Raw genomic sequence first — 14,637 nt, forward strand, 5'->3', positions numbered from 1 at the left:
ATTCGTGCCAAGATAAAGTTGTGAGTGCCACGAATCCGAGGCAAGTACTTAGCTCCTTAGACTAGAGCCTGCTTAAACGACTTTTACGCCAATTCCCCCCTACCATGTCACTGCATTTCTCCCCATGTCTTAATATCAGAGTTTTAGTCAAAAGGACAGACCCAGGAAGGGCGAAGGTTGCTGACCTTGCCCCGCTCCCTCCAGGCGACAGCGTCTGCCTGGCTCCGCGCCCTGCTCAGGTAGGCGTTTGACAGGTAAGTCTTCAGGCGACAGCGATCTTCCCCGCCCCATGCACCTGTTCGGCGGCCAGCAGCCTCCCGCCACCAATCCCCGACCCTGGCCACCTAACTGGCCGCTAGCCCCCTCCGGTGAGCTCGGCCCGCTGCGGAAGCGCCCCGACCCTCCGCGGGCGCGGCAGGGCGGCCAGGGGAAAGTGCTCGCCGTCACATGGAGGCCCCGGCCCGCCCCATTGGCTGTGGCCGAGCCAGTCGCGGCGCTCGCTGGCTGCGGTTGGTCCCGGAGCTGCAGCGCCTGCACGGGCCCGGAGTCCATGTTACGCTTTGTCTAATTCCCCCCGTTACAGAGTCATGTGCTGCTGCTCCCGTCGTCGCCGCTGCCGCCGCCCGTGGTGCCCCGGCTCCTCCGCCGCGCTTCGAGGTGGCAGCCGCGGGCGGGGCCTCGGGAGCAGGGTCCAGGGCGCCGCGCGCCTTCGCCGCCCCGGCGCGTCCCGGTGCAGCCGCCGCCCGCCGCAGGTGATGCCGCCACCTCCCGCCTCAGCATAAGCCGTGGCTCGGCGGCCAAGCTGCCCCGACTGCCCCCCAAGGTTAGTGCTAGCCTCGCCGGGGCCGGGGCCGCGCAGGTGGGAGCCGCCCCGGAGCCGAAGCGCGCGCCCCCGGCGCAGGCGTCCTGCCCCACGGCCGGGAACTGGCAGCGAGGGGCAGGGGCGGTGGAGGGGGGAGGGGGCGCGGGCGGCGCGCGGGGCCGCGCTGGGTTCCCGTCTGCGACCGCCCGGGCCCGGAAGATTGCGCCGCTCTGGGCAACTGGAGCGGCGGGCGCCGCCGAAGCCTCGGCCGCCGGCGGTGGGCCCTGAGAGAGGAGAGTGTGGACTGCCTCCCTCCAGCTCCCCCTCGCGCGCGCTCCCTCCCCTCGCCCCCGTCCGCGCAGTCGGGAGGGCGGGGAGTCCCGGTTTCGGCTCCGCTGATTCCTCCCGGAGGTGGGTGTTTGGTGTCTGGCCTTGCTGGCCGGGAGCCCAGAAGGTGAGCCCTTTAACTTCTCGTGAAACGCCTCCCCCTCGCCTGCTTCCCGCGCCGGGTGGGCTGGGCGGGGAATGAGGGCCGCGCCCCGCCCCCCGCGCCGGAGGGAGGGAGCCGGGGGCCCGCAGGTGCACCCTGCCCGCCGCGGGCCATCTCCGGGTTGGGTACCGGTATAATCCGCTTCTAGCTTGTTTGAAGGCGTGGGCACTTGGGAACTGGACTTCTGCTCGAATCCTGGCCAGGGGCTTGGGAAGGAGGATTGGGGGAAGTTGCTTACTGGAGGGTTGATAGAGGCCTTCCTCCTAATGTCCCCCCTCATTTGGGGTCTCCCGTGGGGATAAACAAATTAGGCTTTTGGTTTTTTTGGAGGGCTGGTTTTTTTTTTTGTTTGTTTTGTTTTGTTTTCTGTGTTGTGTTTCTTAAAAAGCCAGCCGCAGTGAAGGAGAGCTGCCGCAGGTCGAGGGAGGAGAGGTAGGTCCCTGCTGGAGAGGAAGAGGTGGGATTTGCGGTCCCAGTGGGTACGCAGCTGGGGGTTGTGTGGCAGAAGGTGGGGAGGTGAGGCTTCAGGACGGAAACAACGCAAAGGTGTGAGGGAGCGAGCGCTCAAGAGGTAGGCCGAGAGATGGGGAATAGTACTGGGGAGTCCTAGCCAATTGTGGGGCCCAACTTGAGCTACTTGGGCTCATACATGGCTCCTTCTGCTTTGCAAATTTCCTCCTTTTTCTTCCTTGAATTTCAAAAATATTTCTTGTTGGGCAAATCTGTGAGGATATATTTTGAAAGATAACTGAGTAAAAAGAGAGCAGGCTTCTGGAAACTTTCCTGAGCTTTGAAAATAAAATTCCATTCAGGCCGCTCTTATTGAGCACCTATTTTGTGTTCTGTGCTGGACTTTGGAAGAGTCTGGACAGGCGAGGAGTTACTGTCTGCAGTAATGGTGACGGCTGTTTGCCTCATAAACAACCAAAGGGCACTTCCAAGTGCCAAGAATGACAGTGATTCAGACCTTCCCCACCAAAGCTTCTGGGACCCCCCACCCCCCCCCCCCCGGCCGCTCTTTACAGACCTGTGGGAAGAATCCATGGCTAGTAAAGGAGGTCCGTAGACAGCATTTCATTTTACTGTCCATAAATACTGGCCAAACCCCTGCCATCAGCTAGGAAAGGGTTAGAGTTGTCACTTCTCTTGTATTCCACATCAGTTGATTAAAATCCTGTTAAAGTGCAAAAGCAAGAGAGGAAAGATCCTGAGATGAGTTAAAATAAGGATCCAGCACAGTTGATTTGGAGTGTTTGGTCTCCGTAGGTTATTTAAGGAGTCTCCTGTAAAATGATTAGGTAATCCACGGAGCTGAAAGAAAATGCAAATCTTGAATTGGCATGGTTTACTTACATATTTGAACATTTTATCTTAGGTTTGTCTCGTTTTTATTGACGGTGTGTGAGTGTGTACTTTGTTGATTAAAACTCAACACGTTAGAAGTTTGCAGAGGAAAGTGTCCTTAGGTGACCCAGTCCCCCAGTCTCTTCTGTTACCATGTTGAGTAGTGTATGATGCAACAGTTAAAGTATTGAGCCATATTCATATCTTTTTCTCCTTGCCAAGGTTTACAGAATTCAAAAACTTGATCAACACTTTGCCGTTTTCCCTTCGCTTTTATACTGTGATGAGCTTTTTAAAATTAATTTCACAAAATGTTGATGTGTTTGTCATGTCCTGGTAGCTAAACTGTTTTGGTAGCTGTATGATGGAAGTTAGACTTGGTTCAATCTCAGTAACACAGGTAAATTGGCACTATCTGTGAAGAAGTCAAAAGTTTTGTTCAAACTGTGTACTCATGATCACACATGCTCTTGAAGTGGTAGTTGGTAAGGGATTTCACGTACTTTTCATACATAATTGGAGCTGATACTTGACATTCTAAGAAACACCAGTCACTTAATTGAGTGCCAGCAGCAAGCGGAAAACCAGAGTGGGTGTTGTGGTTCCCTAACAAGGAAGGAGAAGATTCTTGCACAAATAGAGGGCAGGTAAGACAGATACAAGTGAGGACACCACCAGAAGCAAAGGATTGCATTTTTTAGGAGGTCAAGGAATACTGAAATGGAAAGGGTGTTTGGAGCCAGATAAAAGTATTGTGTGCTTTGGGGAAGGGGGAAGGAGCATGTTTTAGGGGAAGCAGTGAGCTTTGTCCCAAGTCAAATATAGTAAATAGGTTTGCCTGGCTGGAGCAGAGAACAAGACTGATGGAGTTAGGGGAGATCTAGTTAGTGGAAAACATGAAACACAGGTCAGTGATGCTAATCATTTGCCTCAAGAAGAGTGGTTCTCAACAAGGGGTGACTTTGCCTCCCAGCAAACATTTGGCAATGTCTGGAAACTTTTTTTTTTTTTTTTTGTCATAGCCTGGAGGCAGGTGCTACTGACATCTAGTGGAAAGAGGCCAGGGATCCTGCTGCACATCCATCCTGCAATGCTCAGGACAGCCCCCACAACAAAGAACTATCCCGGCTGAAATGTCAGTAGTGCCAGGGTTGAGAAACCCTGCTCGAGACAGCAAACGTTAAGGTCACCGTGAAGGAAAGTTACATCTCAGAATGGGCCTTGAAGGAGGTGGTTCTTGACCGGTGAGCGAGGACGTCAAGTTTGGGAAGCCAATCTAGGAGACCTGTGCTCTGCTCGGCCTGAAGTGAGTAGGATCTGGGCAAAGCCTAATCAGAAGAAAAGGGCATTTTTGAGAAATCATGGCAGATCAGTTAGCAGGGCAGTATAATACTGGGTAGGTGGGGAATCGTGGAGTCAGAACTGGAATTTTAGAGAGGTCCTGGTCTAACTTCTTTAGTAAATTCTTACACTTGCTAGACAGCCTCTGTTTAAACACCCCTAGAGGAAAGCCAGTCGGTTAAGCAACCGACTTCCGCTCAGGTCATGATCTCATGGTTTGTGAGTTGGAGCCCCTTGTCAGGCTCTGTGCTGATAGCTCAGAGCCTGGAGCCTGCTTCAGCTTCTGTGTCTCCCTCCCTCTCCCTCTCTCTCTCTCTCTCTCTCTCTCTCTCTGCCCCTCCCCTGCCCCTCCCCTGCTCACACTACTAGCTCTCTCTCTCAAAAATAAATAAACATTAAAAAAAATTTTTTTTTTAAATAACCCCTAGAAAGTACAGGGAACCCTGTAGTTAGGAAGACATGTCATTATATCTTTGGATTCCATGTGTGATTTTTATTTGAGCTGAAGGCTGCCTCCTCGAAACTGTTCCGTTGATTCTGTGCCTCTGGAACTTCCCACATCCAGAGGACAGCCTCTTGAATTCACAAAGACGGTATGATGTCTCTCTCCCCATTTCTCAATGCAAAATAGTCAACGTCTTCTCACAATCCTGTGTGGGACATGGTTTCTAGATGTCTTTTTAGTTTGTCAGCGTCTCTCATGGAGAGTAATGGTATCTGGAATTAAATACGGTAATTGAGGTGTGCCTGGTCAACAGAGAGTATAGTAGGACAGCTTTTTCCTAAGACCAAGGCATAAACATCTACTTACTGCAATTTAAACAACTGTCTTTTTTTTTTTAAAGTTTTTATTTTATTTTGAGAGAGACAGAGAGTGCACACACAGAGGAGGAGCAGAGAGAGAGTAAGGAAGAGAATCCCAAGCAGTCTCTGCCCTGTGAGCCCAGAGCCCAACATGGGGCTCGATCTTGATCTCATGAGCCGTGAGATTATGACCTGAGCCAAAATCAAGAGTGGAATGCTTAACTGACTGAGCTACCCACGTGCCCCACAAAACTGCCTTTTTTTTTTTTTTTAACGTTTATTTATTTTTGAGAGACAGAGTGTGAGCGGGGGAGGGGGAGAGAGAGAGGGAGACACAGAATCTGAAGCAGGCTCCAGGCTCTGAGCTGTCAGCATAGAGCCTGATGTGGGGCTTGAACTCACGAACCGTGGGATCATGACATGAGCCATAGTTGGACGCTCAACCGACTGAGCCACCCAGGCATCCCCAAAACTGCCTTTTTTAAAAAACAGCACCTAGCACAGATTCACCTGTAGGTTCTGTCCAGTCAAACTGTCAAAACATCCAGATATGGTGTTGAGCTGCTGCGACCCTATTCATTGGGCAGATTTTTGTATGTGTAGGTGAGATTGAGTGGACGGTTTTTAGTTTTTGTCCCTGTTCAGTGGTATCCTATTTATTTTGGTCCAATCTCAGGCCTTTTGAGATTTTAAAGTCTTGATTCTGCCTTCTAATCCTATGAGAGAGGAGTAGAGGATGACTTTGCCAAAAGCTTTATAGTCACTTGTATTAATACTGCACGAAACCCAGTAGTTTGGCACTGCTGGTCCTATTTGAGAGCTGAGGTGTTTAGTGATGGAGGTAAATTCTAGGGGTTGATTGGCCCTTAGGTCAGGGGCTTCTAAGGAATCTATGTTTGTGGTCAGACTACATTGCATTTAGCTTTTGCAGATGTTTGCACCTGAGGTGCCCTTTTGAAATTATTTGAGTCAGTTGCAAGCTTCTGAAATCTGTACTCCATCCTCTAGGGTCTTTGTAATTCTGTTTAGACATCTGGAAGAGAATTTCTAATGTTCTGTGCAAATCTGAAGCTTACCAGATCAGAGTTGCTTTTGAAATTTGTGCGGACATAAATAGGATAACTGGTATTGAAAAAACCACGTATGAACGTGGTTCCCACTCGGGCTAAGCTTTTTTTCCTTTTCTTTTTGCTAGTATGCTCAAAATACTTAATTAGTGACAGGTTTACATTTGGGGCAGGAGAGAGGATTAGGGCTTAGAAACAAGCCCTTTTCCCAGAATTAGGGTTTAGCTTGTCATTGGTGTAATTTCATACTTACCAGATTTCACGTGTCTTCACTGAAATGACATTAGGAAATTACCACGCTCAGATGTCTTTTGAAGCAGGCAGTTCAGAAAGCGTAAGTAACTTAGTGCCAAGTTCTTCAAATGTTCTAGATCTATCCAATAAACTAGATTTAAACAAATGATTTGGTTGGGATGGTAGCCATCCAACAGTTTTGAGAGTGTTAGAACAAAATTCCAGATCTTGTAGCTAACAAGTACAGCCTCTTTGTTATGAATATCCATCATGCCCTGATCCCCTGCTGGTGTGTTGTCTGTCCAGATGGTCTGTTCGCTCTCACTTCTGTTCTGGTCCACATGGGAAACCTCTCCATGTCCTCTGGAGGTGAGAGATATTCCTGAGAGCAGAAGGGATGTTTTGTGAAGGTATGAGATTTCTTGAGAGGGAAAATATTTGAAAGCCCTTAGGTATTGTCCTTGTAGACTTTCAAAGGCTATACCGAACTTGAAGCCACCTTGGAATTAAAGATGTGAAGTATCATTTTGAGTAGAAAGGTAGAATTTTGTAGATGGAAGGTATCAACACTTGAATTTTGTATCCGTAAAATCGAGGAAATCCAGGCCCAGGGAGGTGATGTGATTAGCTGTAGCTTACCCAGGAGGTGACAGAGCAGGCATTAGAATTCATCTGCCTTAAAGGCCACAAATAAAGGCTAAGGATAAAGATTTCTCCTCTGCTTGAAGGTGTGTAAACAGTGGGTCCCTCAGGCCTTATTTACATAATTGATCCAGAAGAAGGAGCACACAGTGGAATTTCTAAGTTTACAGATGACAGCAAGCTCTTCTGAATTATGAAATAAGTAACCAATGGGGATTTACTCCAGGGAAACCGTATTAGGATATATGAGTCATCAGCAGATTTGCAGGTGAGTTTCTCTGTGGGCAGTATGAGGTCAGGTACTTAGAAATTACGGAACTGTCATAGGGTGGGTGTTTTGCTGGCAAAACCCAGGAAAGGACTTCAAAAACACTTTCACAGTGTTGTCCCAACTTGCTCTTGCAGGTTAAAAAAGGCAGGAAATGCTAAGCTTCATACAAAAGATTTTGGAAACGAAACAGAAAATCTTATTTGATTTTCCACTGTGCTTTGTTCAAAGCATGGGCACTGGTCTTTAGGAAAGACCCTGGAGCTGGAACGACCAATGTAATGGTACCTAAAAAATATAGACATTCCTGCTAGAATGGAAGCTCCAGGAGGACAGGGCCTTCCCCGTCTGTTTTTTGATAAAAATATTGGGATTTAATAAAATAAAATAAAAAATAATGGGATTTTTAGTATCTGGAAAGAAGACTGCAAGGAGATATTATTGAAACCCATGAAACCGTTAGGATAAGGATAGAAGAACCTGATTGTTCCCCTAATCCCAGCAAACCTGAATGTCGTATTTCAGTTGCCTGCTTCCTTGTCTCTATGGTCCAGTACTTGTCAGTGTGGCAAGGGCGGGGAGATATCTGTATTGTTCTGCACTGATTTCCTAGTGCCTCATGCATGGCAGGTCCTCTGTTCATATCTGTTGCCAGAAGGAATGCATGAAGAGGTATACGTTAAAGCTTTATAATACGCAAGTTCAGGATGAAGGCAAAAAAATATGGCACCAGTTTTTCTCAACCCTGGCTATCATCAGAGTCAGTCTGGGGAGTATTTTTAAAGTTACTCAAGCCCCATCTATCGAATCAAAATCTCCGGGGAGTGGGGGCGGGGGGAGTTTCGTGTTGAAACGAGCTCTCCTCCACCCCCCAAGTGATTCCATGTGTAGAGCCAAGACAGAACCACTCACTGTCTTTTGTACACAGAAGTCTGGGTCCCCACTGAAGACAAAAGGTTTTGAAACATTCGTGGCTGACAGGCTCACAGTTAGTTACTAAGACAAAGAACTTTAAGGATACATCTGTGTCCTTGGAAGGTGATGACCAAGGCAGTGGATGGTTCACAGGGTGGCCCGTGGTGTTTTCATGAGGTGCTGCATCCCCAGACTGGATGGCGTAATGAACCAACTTGAAGTCTGTTCCTGAGCAGTTGTTTCCAGGTTCCATGGTGACAGTTGCACCAGCCTGTGGGGTAAAAGAGTAAAAGCAATGCAGCAAGCTTTTGAGTTTTGATTTTTTTTTTTATTTATTTATTTTTTTCAACGTTTATTTTATTTTTGGGACAGAGAGAGACAGAGCATGAACGGGGGAGGGGCAGAGAGAGAGGGAGACACAGAATCGGAAACAGGCTCCAGGCTCTGAGCCATCAGCCCAGAGCCCGACGCGGGGCTCGAACTCACGGACCGCGAGATCGTGACCTGGCTGAAGTCGGACGCTTAACCGACTGCGCCACCTTGAGTTTTGATTTTAATGCTAAGTTTATTCAATTTCAAAGGTCTTTTTAAAAAATCTTGGGTACTTCCTACTTTGAGGCGTTAATTTTGTTTCCTCTTGTGAAGGATGGCGATGATCGCTTTTTTGAGGTCATCTCTTGGTCACCCAAACCCTGGCAGTTTTATGACAGCCTTCCTGTAAGATTCTACTGGTCTATGAAATCAAGTGTGGGAACTACTACTGCTGAGGTTTTCAAGATGTCCCTATCCTCCTGTTGACACCTGCTGTTGTGAAGGCTCACAGATATCCATGTTAGATGCCATTATGAACATTTCTTAAAACCCTTTTTTACTTTCCTCTTCTGCTTGCTGGTAATAGTTAGGAACACTGCCAAGGAAAGCTTCACTTCCCCAGCAACCCATAAATTCCATTGCTAAATCTTAGCGTCAACAGATCACCAACACTGCAATTAATTCTACAAAGGAGGGAGAAGAAAGGAAGCGCAAGACCACCCTCCCCTCTGAAGGATGTTGATCACCAGAAAGCACCAGATCTCCAGATCTCATGCAGTAGAGACAGGACACATTCATGCCATCCCACTGTGTATGAAATACCATCAGTCAAAATCCTCTTTACTGATTGTTCCAAGCTTAGTTCTAAGAGATATTTAAAAATTGAAATTGTTTGGAAAATGGTCTCCATGATGCACCCCACTAAATAAGCTTTTAAAATCAATTTATTATCAGATGTAACTAGTTTTGGTTTTTTTTTTTTTTTAATTTTTTTTCAACGTTTTTTATTTATTTTTGGGACAGAGAGAGACAGAGCATGAACAGGGGAGGGGCAGAGAGAGAGGGAGACACAGAATCGGAAACAGGCTCCAGGCTCCGAGCCATCAGCCCAGAGCCCGACGCGGGGCTCGAACTCACGGACCGCGAGATCGTGACCTGGCTGAAGTCGGACGCTTAACCGACTGCGCCACCCAGGCGCCCCTTGTTTTGTTTTTTTAACTTAACTGGTCAAGAAGTAATTGGACAATGTGTGGACTACCCCAAATTAATACTAACAACTATTAATTAGGCATTTTCTGATTGTCCAAATGTATGCCCTGAAATTTACATGCATTCTCATGCCATCCTCGAAGCAACCCTGAGTGGAAGGTAGACTTACATCCTACCTTACAGATGAGGTAACTGGGGCTTCAGAGGTTATGTGATTTGTAAAAAAAATCACACAGAAATGGTGGAAGTGGAATTTGAAATTAGCCTTGTTATTTCAAAGCCCGTTCTCTTATCTACTGTTCTCATTACTCTTGTATTCTTTGTATTCATTTTATAATACCTATTCATATTCCTGCCAAAAACAAAAAACAAAAAACGCCAAGAAAGAGAATGGGATTTTGAGGTCTAGAGGGACCTCGCAGCTTGTCCAGGTCATGGACAGATCTGGGGTCAGATCTGAAACGTGGGGACAGAGGCCGTAGAGAGTTGAGCCCCAGTGACACCTGCATCTTCTGGTTTCTAGGACAGTGTTCTCGCCAGCACACAGGGTTTTAGAAAATAGCAACCAAAATAATACCATTTGAGTGAAACTTTACCCTAGAATTGAGAGGGTAATTTAAAAGCACTTGTTTTGGTGACTTCTCTAGCCCTATTCTGTTTTGTCACCAGTGTTGGTGATGGAATGCCACTTGTAATAGTACATACACATGAAGCGCCCTTCTCCTAAAGAGATCAGCCTTACAGTAACAGCTGGACACAAATATGTCAAGATGTAGCTGATATTTATTAAGGTGTTATACCCAAGTGCTCGCTGAACAACTGCTATCACAAATATATGCAATTAAAAAAATAATCATATCTGTATTCCTCTAAATAGACCATGAATTAATATCCAAATACCTATATCCTGTATTTATATTGTCTTAATATAGATTTATTATGATCAAGTATAAGTATTTCAGCGGAGTGAATTCATCCTGCTAGAATCTCTCCTTTCACGGTTTTTTCATACTAGCATTTGACCACTAATAAAGTACAAATTAGGAAATGGTCTGCAGCGTTAACACAGATTTCACAAATGCACCTCTTCCTATACACACAGGTACAGAGAGGGAGGGAAAGGCAGAGGGAGGAACACTTTTCTCTCTAGCCTAGTTCTTTTCAAATATTTTTCTATTATGGGGCATTTCCCATTTCTCTTGGTTCTAAGTTCTTTTCCTTATAAGTTATTTGTACCTGGCAAAATCTGTATGGAGCCAAAACTGGGTAATTGCATCTGTAGTTTCTTCACTAACTAGAGGGAGCATTAGAGTGGATGGTAGCTCTGCCTCGGGTCTCAGGCAAATACTAAGCACTGCCTGCAGCAGGCCTCAGGGAAGATGATGTGCATCAGCTGGTCTTCAGCCTCAGGGTAGGGTGGTCAGGAGGGAGGGGGCTGGACCAGGGCTGAACTAGAAAATGCAGGTCTGCCTGAAGGGGCTCTGTTTAGCTGATCTGTTCAGCAGCCAATTGTTGGCCATATGGGAATGTGGGCAAGTCTTGCCAGATCTTCTGATTTTTCACCGTAAGCCAGAAAATCTGGATTATTACTTTAAAATCTCCTGATTTTAAAAGATCAGCTAACTCAACATTTTAAATAAGAACTTCCTGCCGACCAAACAAAATGGCTTTGTGGGCTGAGATACAGCCTGCAACCTTAGGCCCTTAGAGATGGATAGCCCTAAGGGGCCAGGTAAACAGAAGCATAGGATGTGAATAAAACCACAGCACACTTGGCAAATCAGTTTAAGTGGAAACAAATCAAAACTTGATTTCATTGCTTTGTGCTTCGCACCCCCCCCCCCACCGCCACCCCCCTCCCTGGCCATGTACACATAAAGCAGAAAAACTCAAAAGCCGCATACTTTCAATGATGGTAACAGTTTCTGCCCTTTAAATTTGGTATGTTTGAAGTGAATGCATTTGAAGGGTTGTCTTGCTTGAGGAGTAACAGATTCAGGGAGAACGGTGTAGTTTGGGAGGGAAGGAGCTAGGCAAAAGTGATTCAGAGCTGGGGGCTGAGGGGGCAAGTGGGCCAAAGAGCAGAGAATGAGGGGTGAGTACCACTTGGGAAGTGAAGAAAGAGATCATCTACCCCCCAAAGATAAGGGAAGAGGAACATTTATTTATATCTCAAAATTGATTTGGGGGTGATAGGGAAGACAGGGTTAGGAGAGTCCTTACCCAAGAAAGGGAAAATCATGACCTGATACATACTGAGAAGTAGTGTGGGATCTCTGTGGGTGGGCAAAGTGCCATTCTTTCACCATTGCTAGTGTGTGCGCATTAATTTGTGTTGTGGCTTCTGCAAAAGGAGAACCGGAGTGAGAAGGAAGGTGAAGGGTTCATGTGAGGAGGGAGAATGTAGAAGCAGAAGAGGACACTGCACAGCAGCCAGTACCAAAAAGGAAACCGGGAAAGCGTTTGCATTGCAGAAAGTTGGCTGTGTTGGGATCCAGAGCGAGGTGGCCCCCCAGCTCGCACACGGCTCCCCGGGGCTCCAGCTTGTTTTGCTTGTGGAGGGCTCGCATGTTCAGCGTGGCTTGCGGCAGCCCCCACGCCCCCGCGTGTGAAGTTAGCGACAGCACGACCGCATCTGTCCAGTCGGGGCTTGCTGCTGGGGAACAGTGGAGGCTGACTTGCCGCCCCTTCTCCCCGGCTGGGTGCCTCCATGCAGGACACGACCTCAGACCTGCACTGTGACCCCCACTAACGCTGCCGCCTGGTTTATCTGCTCTTCTGGGGAGAAGCCTTCAGTCGTTCGCCTAGAATAGGTCGAACAAATGCCCTCTCTGAAAGTGGAGAGGTTCAGATAGGTGACACTTTAGCTGATCTCTGTTGGTAGCGGAGGCTAGACTCCTAGCCTGAGAGGGGGATTTTTAAAAGCATTGTTCTCTTAATCATCCCGAGCATAGCACATTGTTCCTGGAATTTCAGCATTTTCTGGGAAAGAACTCTTTTGATTCATCAGCAGGTTCTATTCCAGTCCTTAGGACTGTCATCCCTGGGTGAGCTGAACCATGTCCTTCTCAGCTGGTGAAACTTTAAATTTTTAACACTTTGGTTGCTTTCAGAATAGAAGACCCATTTTAAAAATGTGCCCTCGCATCAGGGTAATGCAGTGAAGGTCTTCGGGGTTTTTTCTCCTTATGGAAGCCAGTTTGTAGTATTGAGAGAATGGGTGCAGATTTCTTTGCACTATTGCTGGGAGAAAGAACAGTTCTTCAAATTCCACCGTTTGTTCTTCCAGTGGCTCCAGTCCACAGATGGGAACCCAGAAAGATCCTATCAGGAAGTGAAACTCGTAAATAATCTTTGTGCTGGTGTGGGGCATCATGGATCAACAAATGGGACAGGAAGTCTTCTTGAAACTTCTTATGAAATACACTTTGAAAAGAACACAATCTTAGCGATTCTCTTCTGGAAATAATAATAGGAAACATCTATGAAGTACTCACACGCACCTGGCACTGTTTGGAGCACTTTGCATGTAGTAGCTCATTTGCCCCTCACGACAGGCAGAGTGCCCCGGTGTGGACGCACTTCCCCGTGACCGTGGGCAGCAGTCAAGGAGCTCGGGCGTGTATTGGCGGTAGTAGCAGGGCAGTGATGGGAACCGAAGCCCTTGCTGCTTCAGGATCCGTCCTTTCAAGGATTGCATTATTGCCTCTTGCCCTCTCACCCGGCAAGGACCTCACATTGGCGTTAGAAACTCTTTTGCTTTCCACATTACCTCAGCTTTAAATTCAGGATCAAGGTGGGATTTTAAAAAAGAATGAGTATTATACTCCTTCCCTAATTGCTCCTCCACAAACAGAATGAACAGAGTTGTCAGGAGCTGTTTCCATCCAGGAACAGAAAGCTGAAGATCTTCCTGGAACCATGTGCTAGCATCTCGGACCGCTCATCCTCGGGGCTGCCGTTGGGGCCTTGCTGCTGTCACAACCCTCACTCTTGGCACCAGAATCGTTTTTAAGAGCACGAAAGCTGTTTTACGTTTACCTTTACAACTAGTGGGTTTGGAATGCTTCTGAGAACCCTAAAAAAAAAAAAAATTGTTTTTCACACTTAATGTAAGGCAGTGGGAGGTCCATGAGTCTGGAGCTTAGGGACTTGAGTTCTGGTCCTCGCCCTTTCTTCTACTGACCATATGACCTTGGATTTCACAGGACTTGGATTTCATCCCCTTGGGAGTGATGGGGGTGAATAGTGGCAATATGACTGGTTTCGTGAGGGTAAGGTGCTGTTATACAGGACAGTAGTTTATCAACAACAGTAGTTGTGTGTGTTAGGCAGTGACTGGACCAGTGTGTCCTTTGTGAGCCGTGGAAGTCATTTTCCATGGGTAAGCGGTGAGGTGGATGCTTGGGAGTACTTGGGAAGGTTTGTGTTGATCTGAACTTCTTCCCTTTCCTGTTCTTCCCTTACCTGTGTTCTAGTGGGGACGATAGTGTGGGTGTGGACTCAGTTTCTGGCCCAAACTCCATTTCCTTGGCTTTTCCCCCTCCTACTTTGGGCTTGCCTCCAGTTTGCCTACAAAGTACTGTTTGTTGTGAGGGTGAAGCGGGCGATTCTGGGCAGCGACACTGTGGCTGCAGGCAGTTACTGTAGTTCAAAGCAAAAAGCCAGGCTGGAGTAGGAGGGACACTGACGGGGCTTGTGCATTAGAATTTCGTACATTGGTTTTTGAAGGAAAGAAAGGGGGATAAGACATGACTTGTCACTAGGAACGTTACGAAATGCCTTTCCTAACGGAACAGAATTGGAGGAAAAGAGGCCTTTAGGAAATCACTGCCTATTACTCTGAAAGCAAATGCTTTTTTTTTTTTGGTTTTTTTTGGTGAAAGCAAATGCTTTTTGAGCAGTGTGTCTTGTGGTACATTCTAGTAGGATACAAACAAAAATTAATAATAAAAAATAATAAAAATAGGTGTCATTTTGGTGACATTTTAGGTGGTCCATATTGAGCCAAACATTTTTCATGTTTTATCCTCACTTCAGTCATGGAGATAGGTATCATTTGTTGTTGCTGTTCCATTTCAAAGATTACAAAATTGAGGCTCACTCTGTTTAAATAACCTAGCAAGGGTCTGGACACCTGGGTGGCTCAGTCAGTTAAGCGTCTGATTTTGGCTCAGGTTATGATCTCACAGTCTGTGAGTTCAAGCCC

At 47.0% G+C, this 14,637-nt stretch overlaps 1 protein-coding gene across 3 annotated transcripts in view; it reads left to right on the plus strand.

The window, feature by feature from the left end:
• Window positions 1-728: 728 nt before the first annotated feature.
• The window catches only part of LRRC8D (leucine rich repeat containing 8 VRAC subunit D), a 122,719-nt gene continuing 108,810 nt past the window's right edge, over window positions 729-14,637 (plus strand). Inside the window, exon 1 of one of the 3 annotated variants that reach the window (XM_030323737.1) lies at window positions 729-823. The gene's annotated coding sequence lies outside the window, so the exon portion shown is untranslated. Of the gene's footprint in view, window positions 824-1,485; window positions 1,725-3,658; window positions 3,943-14,637 lie in introns of those variants that run through there. The other 2 variants (XM_030323739.1, XM_030323738.1) reach the window with 2 other exon arrangements.

This window comes from Lynx canadensis, chromosome C1 (assembly GCF_007474595.2).
Source record: "Lynx canadensis isolate LIC74 chromosome C1, mLynCan4.pri.v2, whole genome shotgun sequence".
NCBI classification, from domain to species: domain Eukaryota; kingdom Metazoa; phylum Chordata; class Mammalia; order Carnivora; family Felidae; genus Lynx; species Lynx canadensis.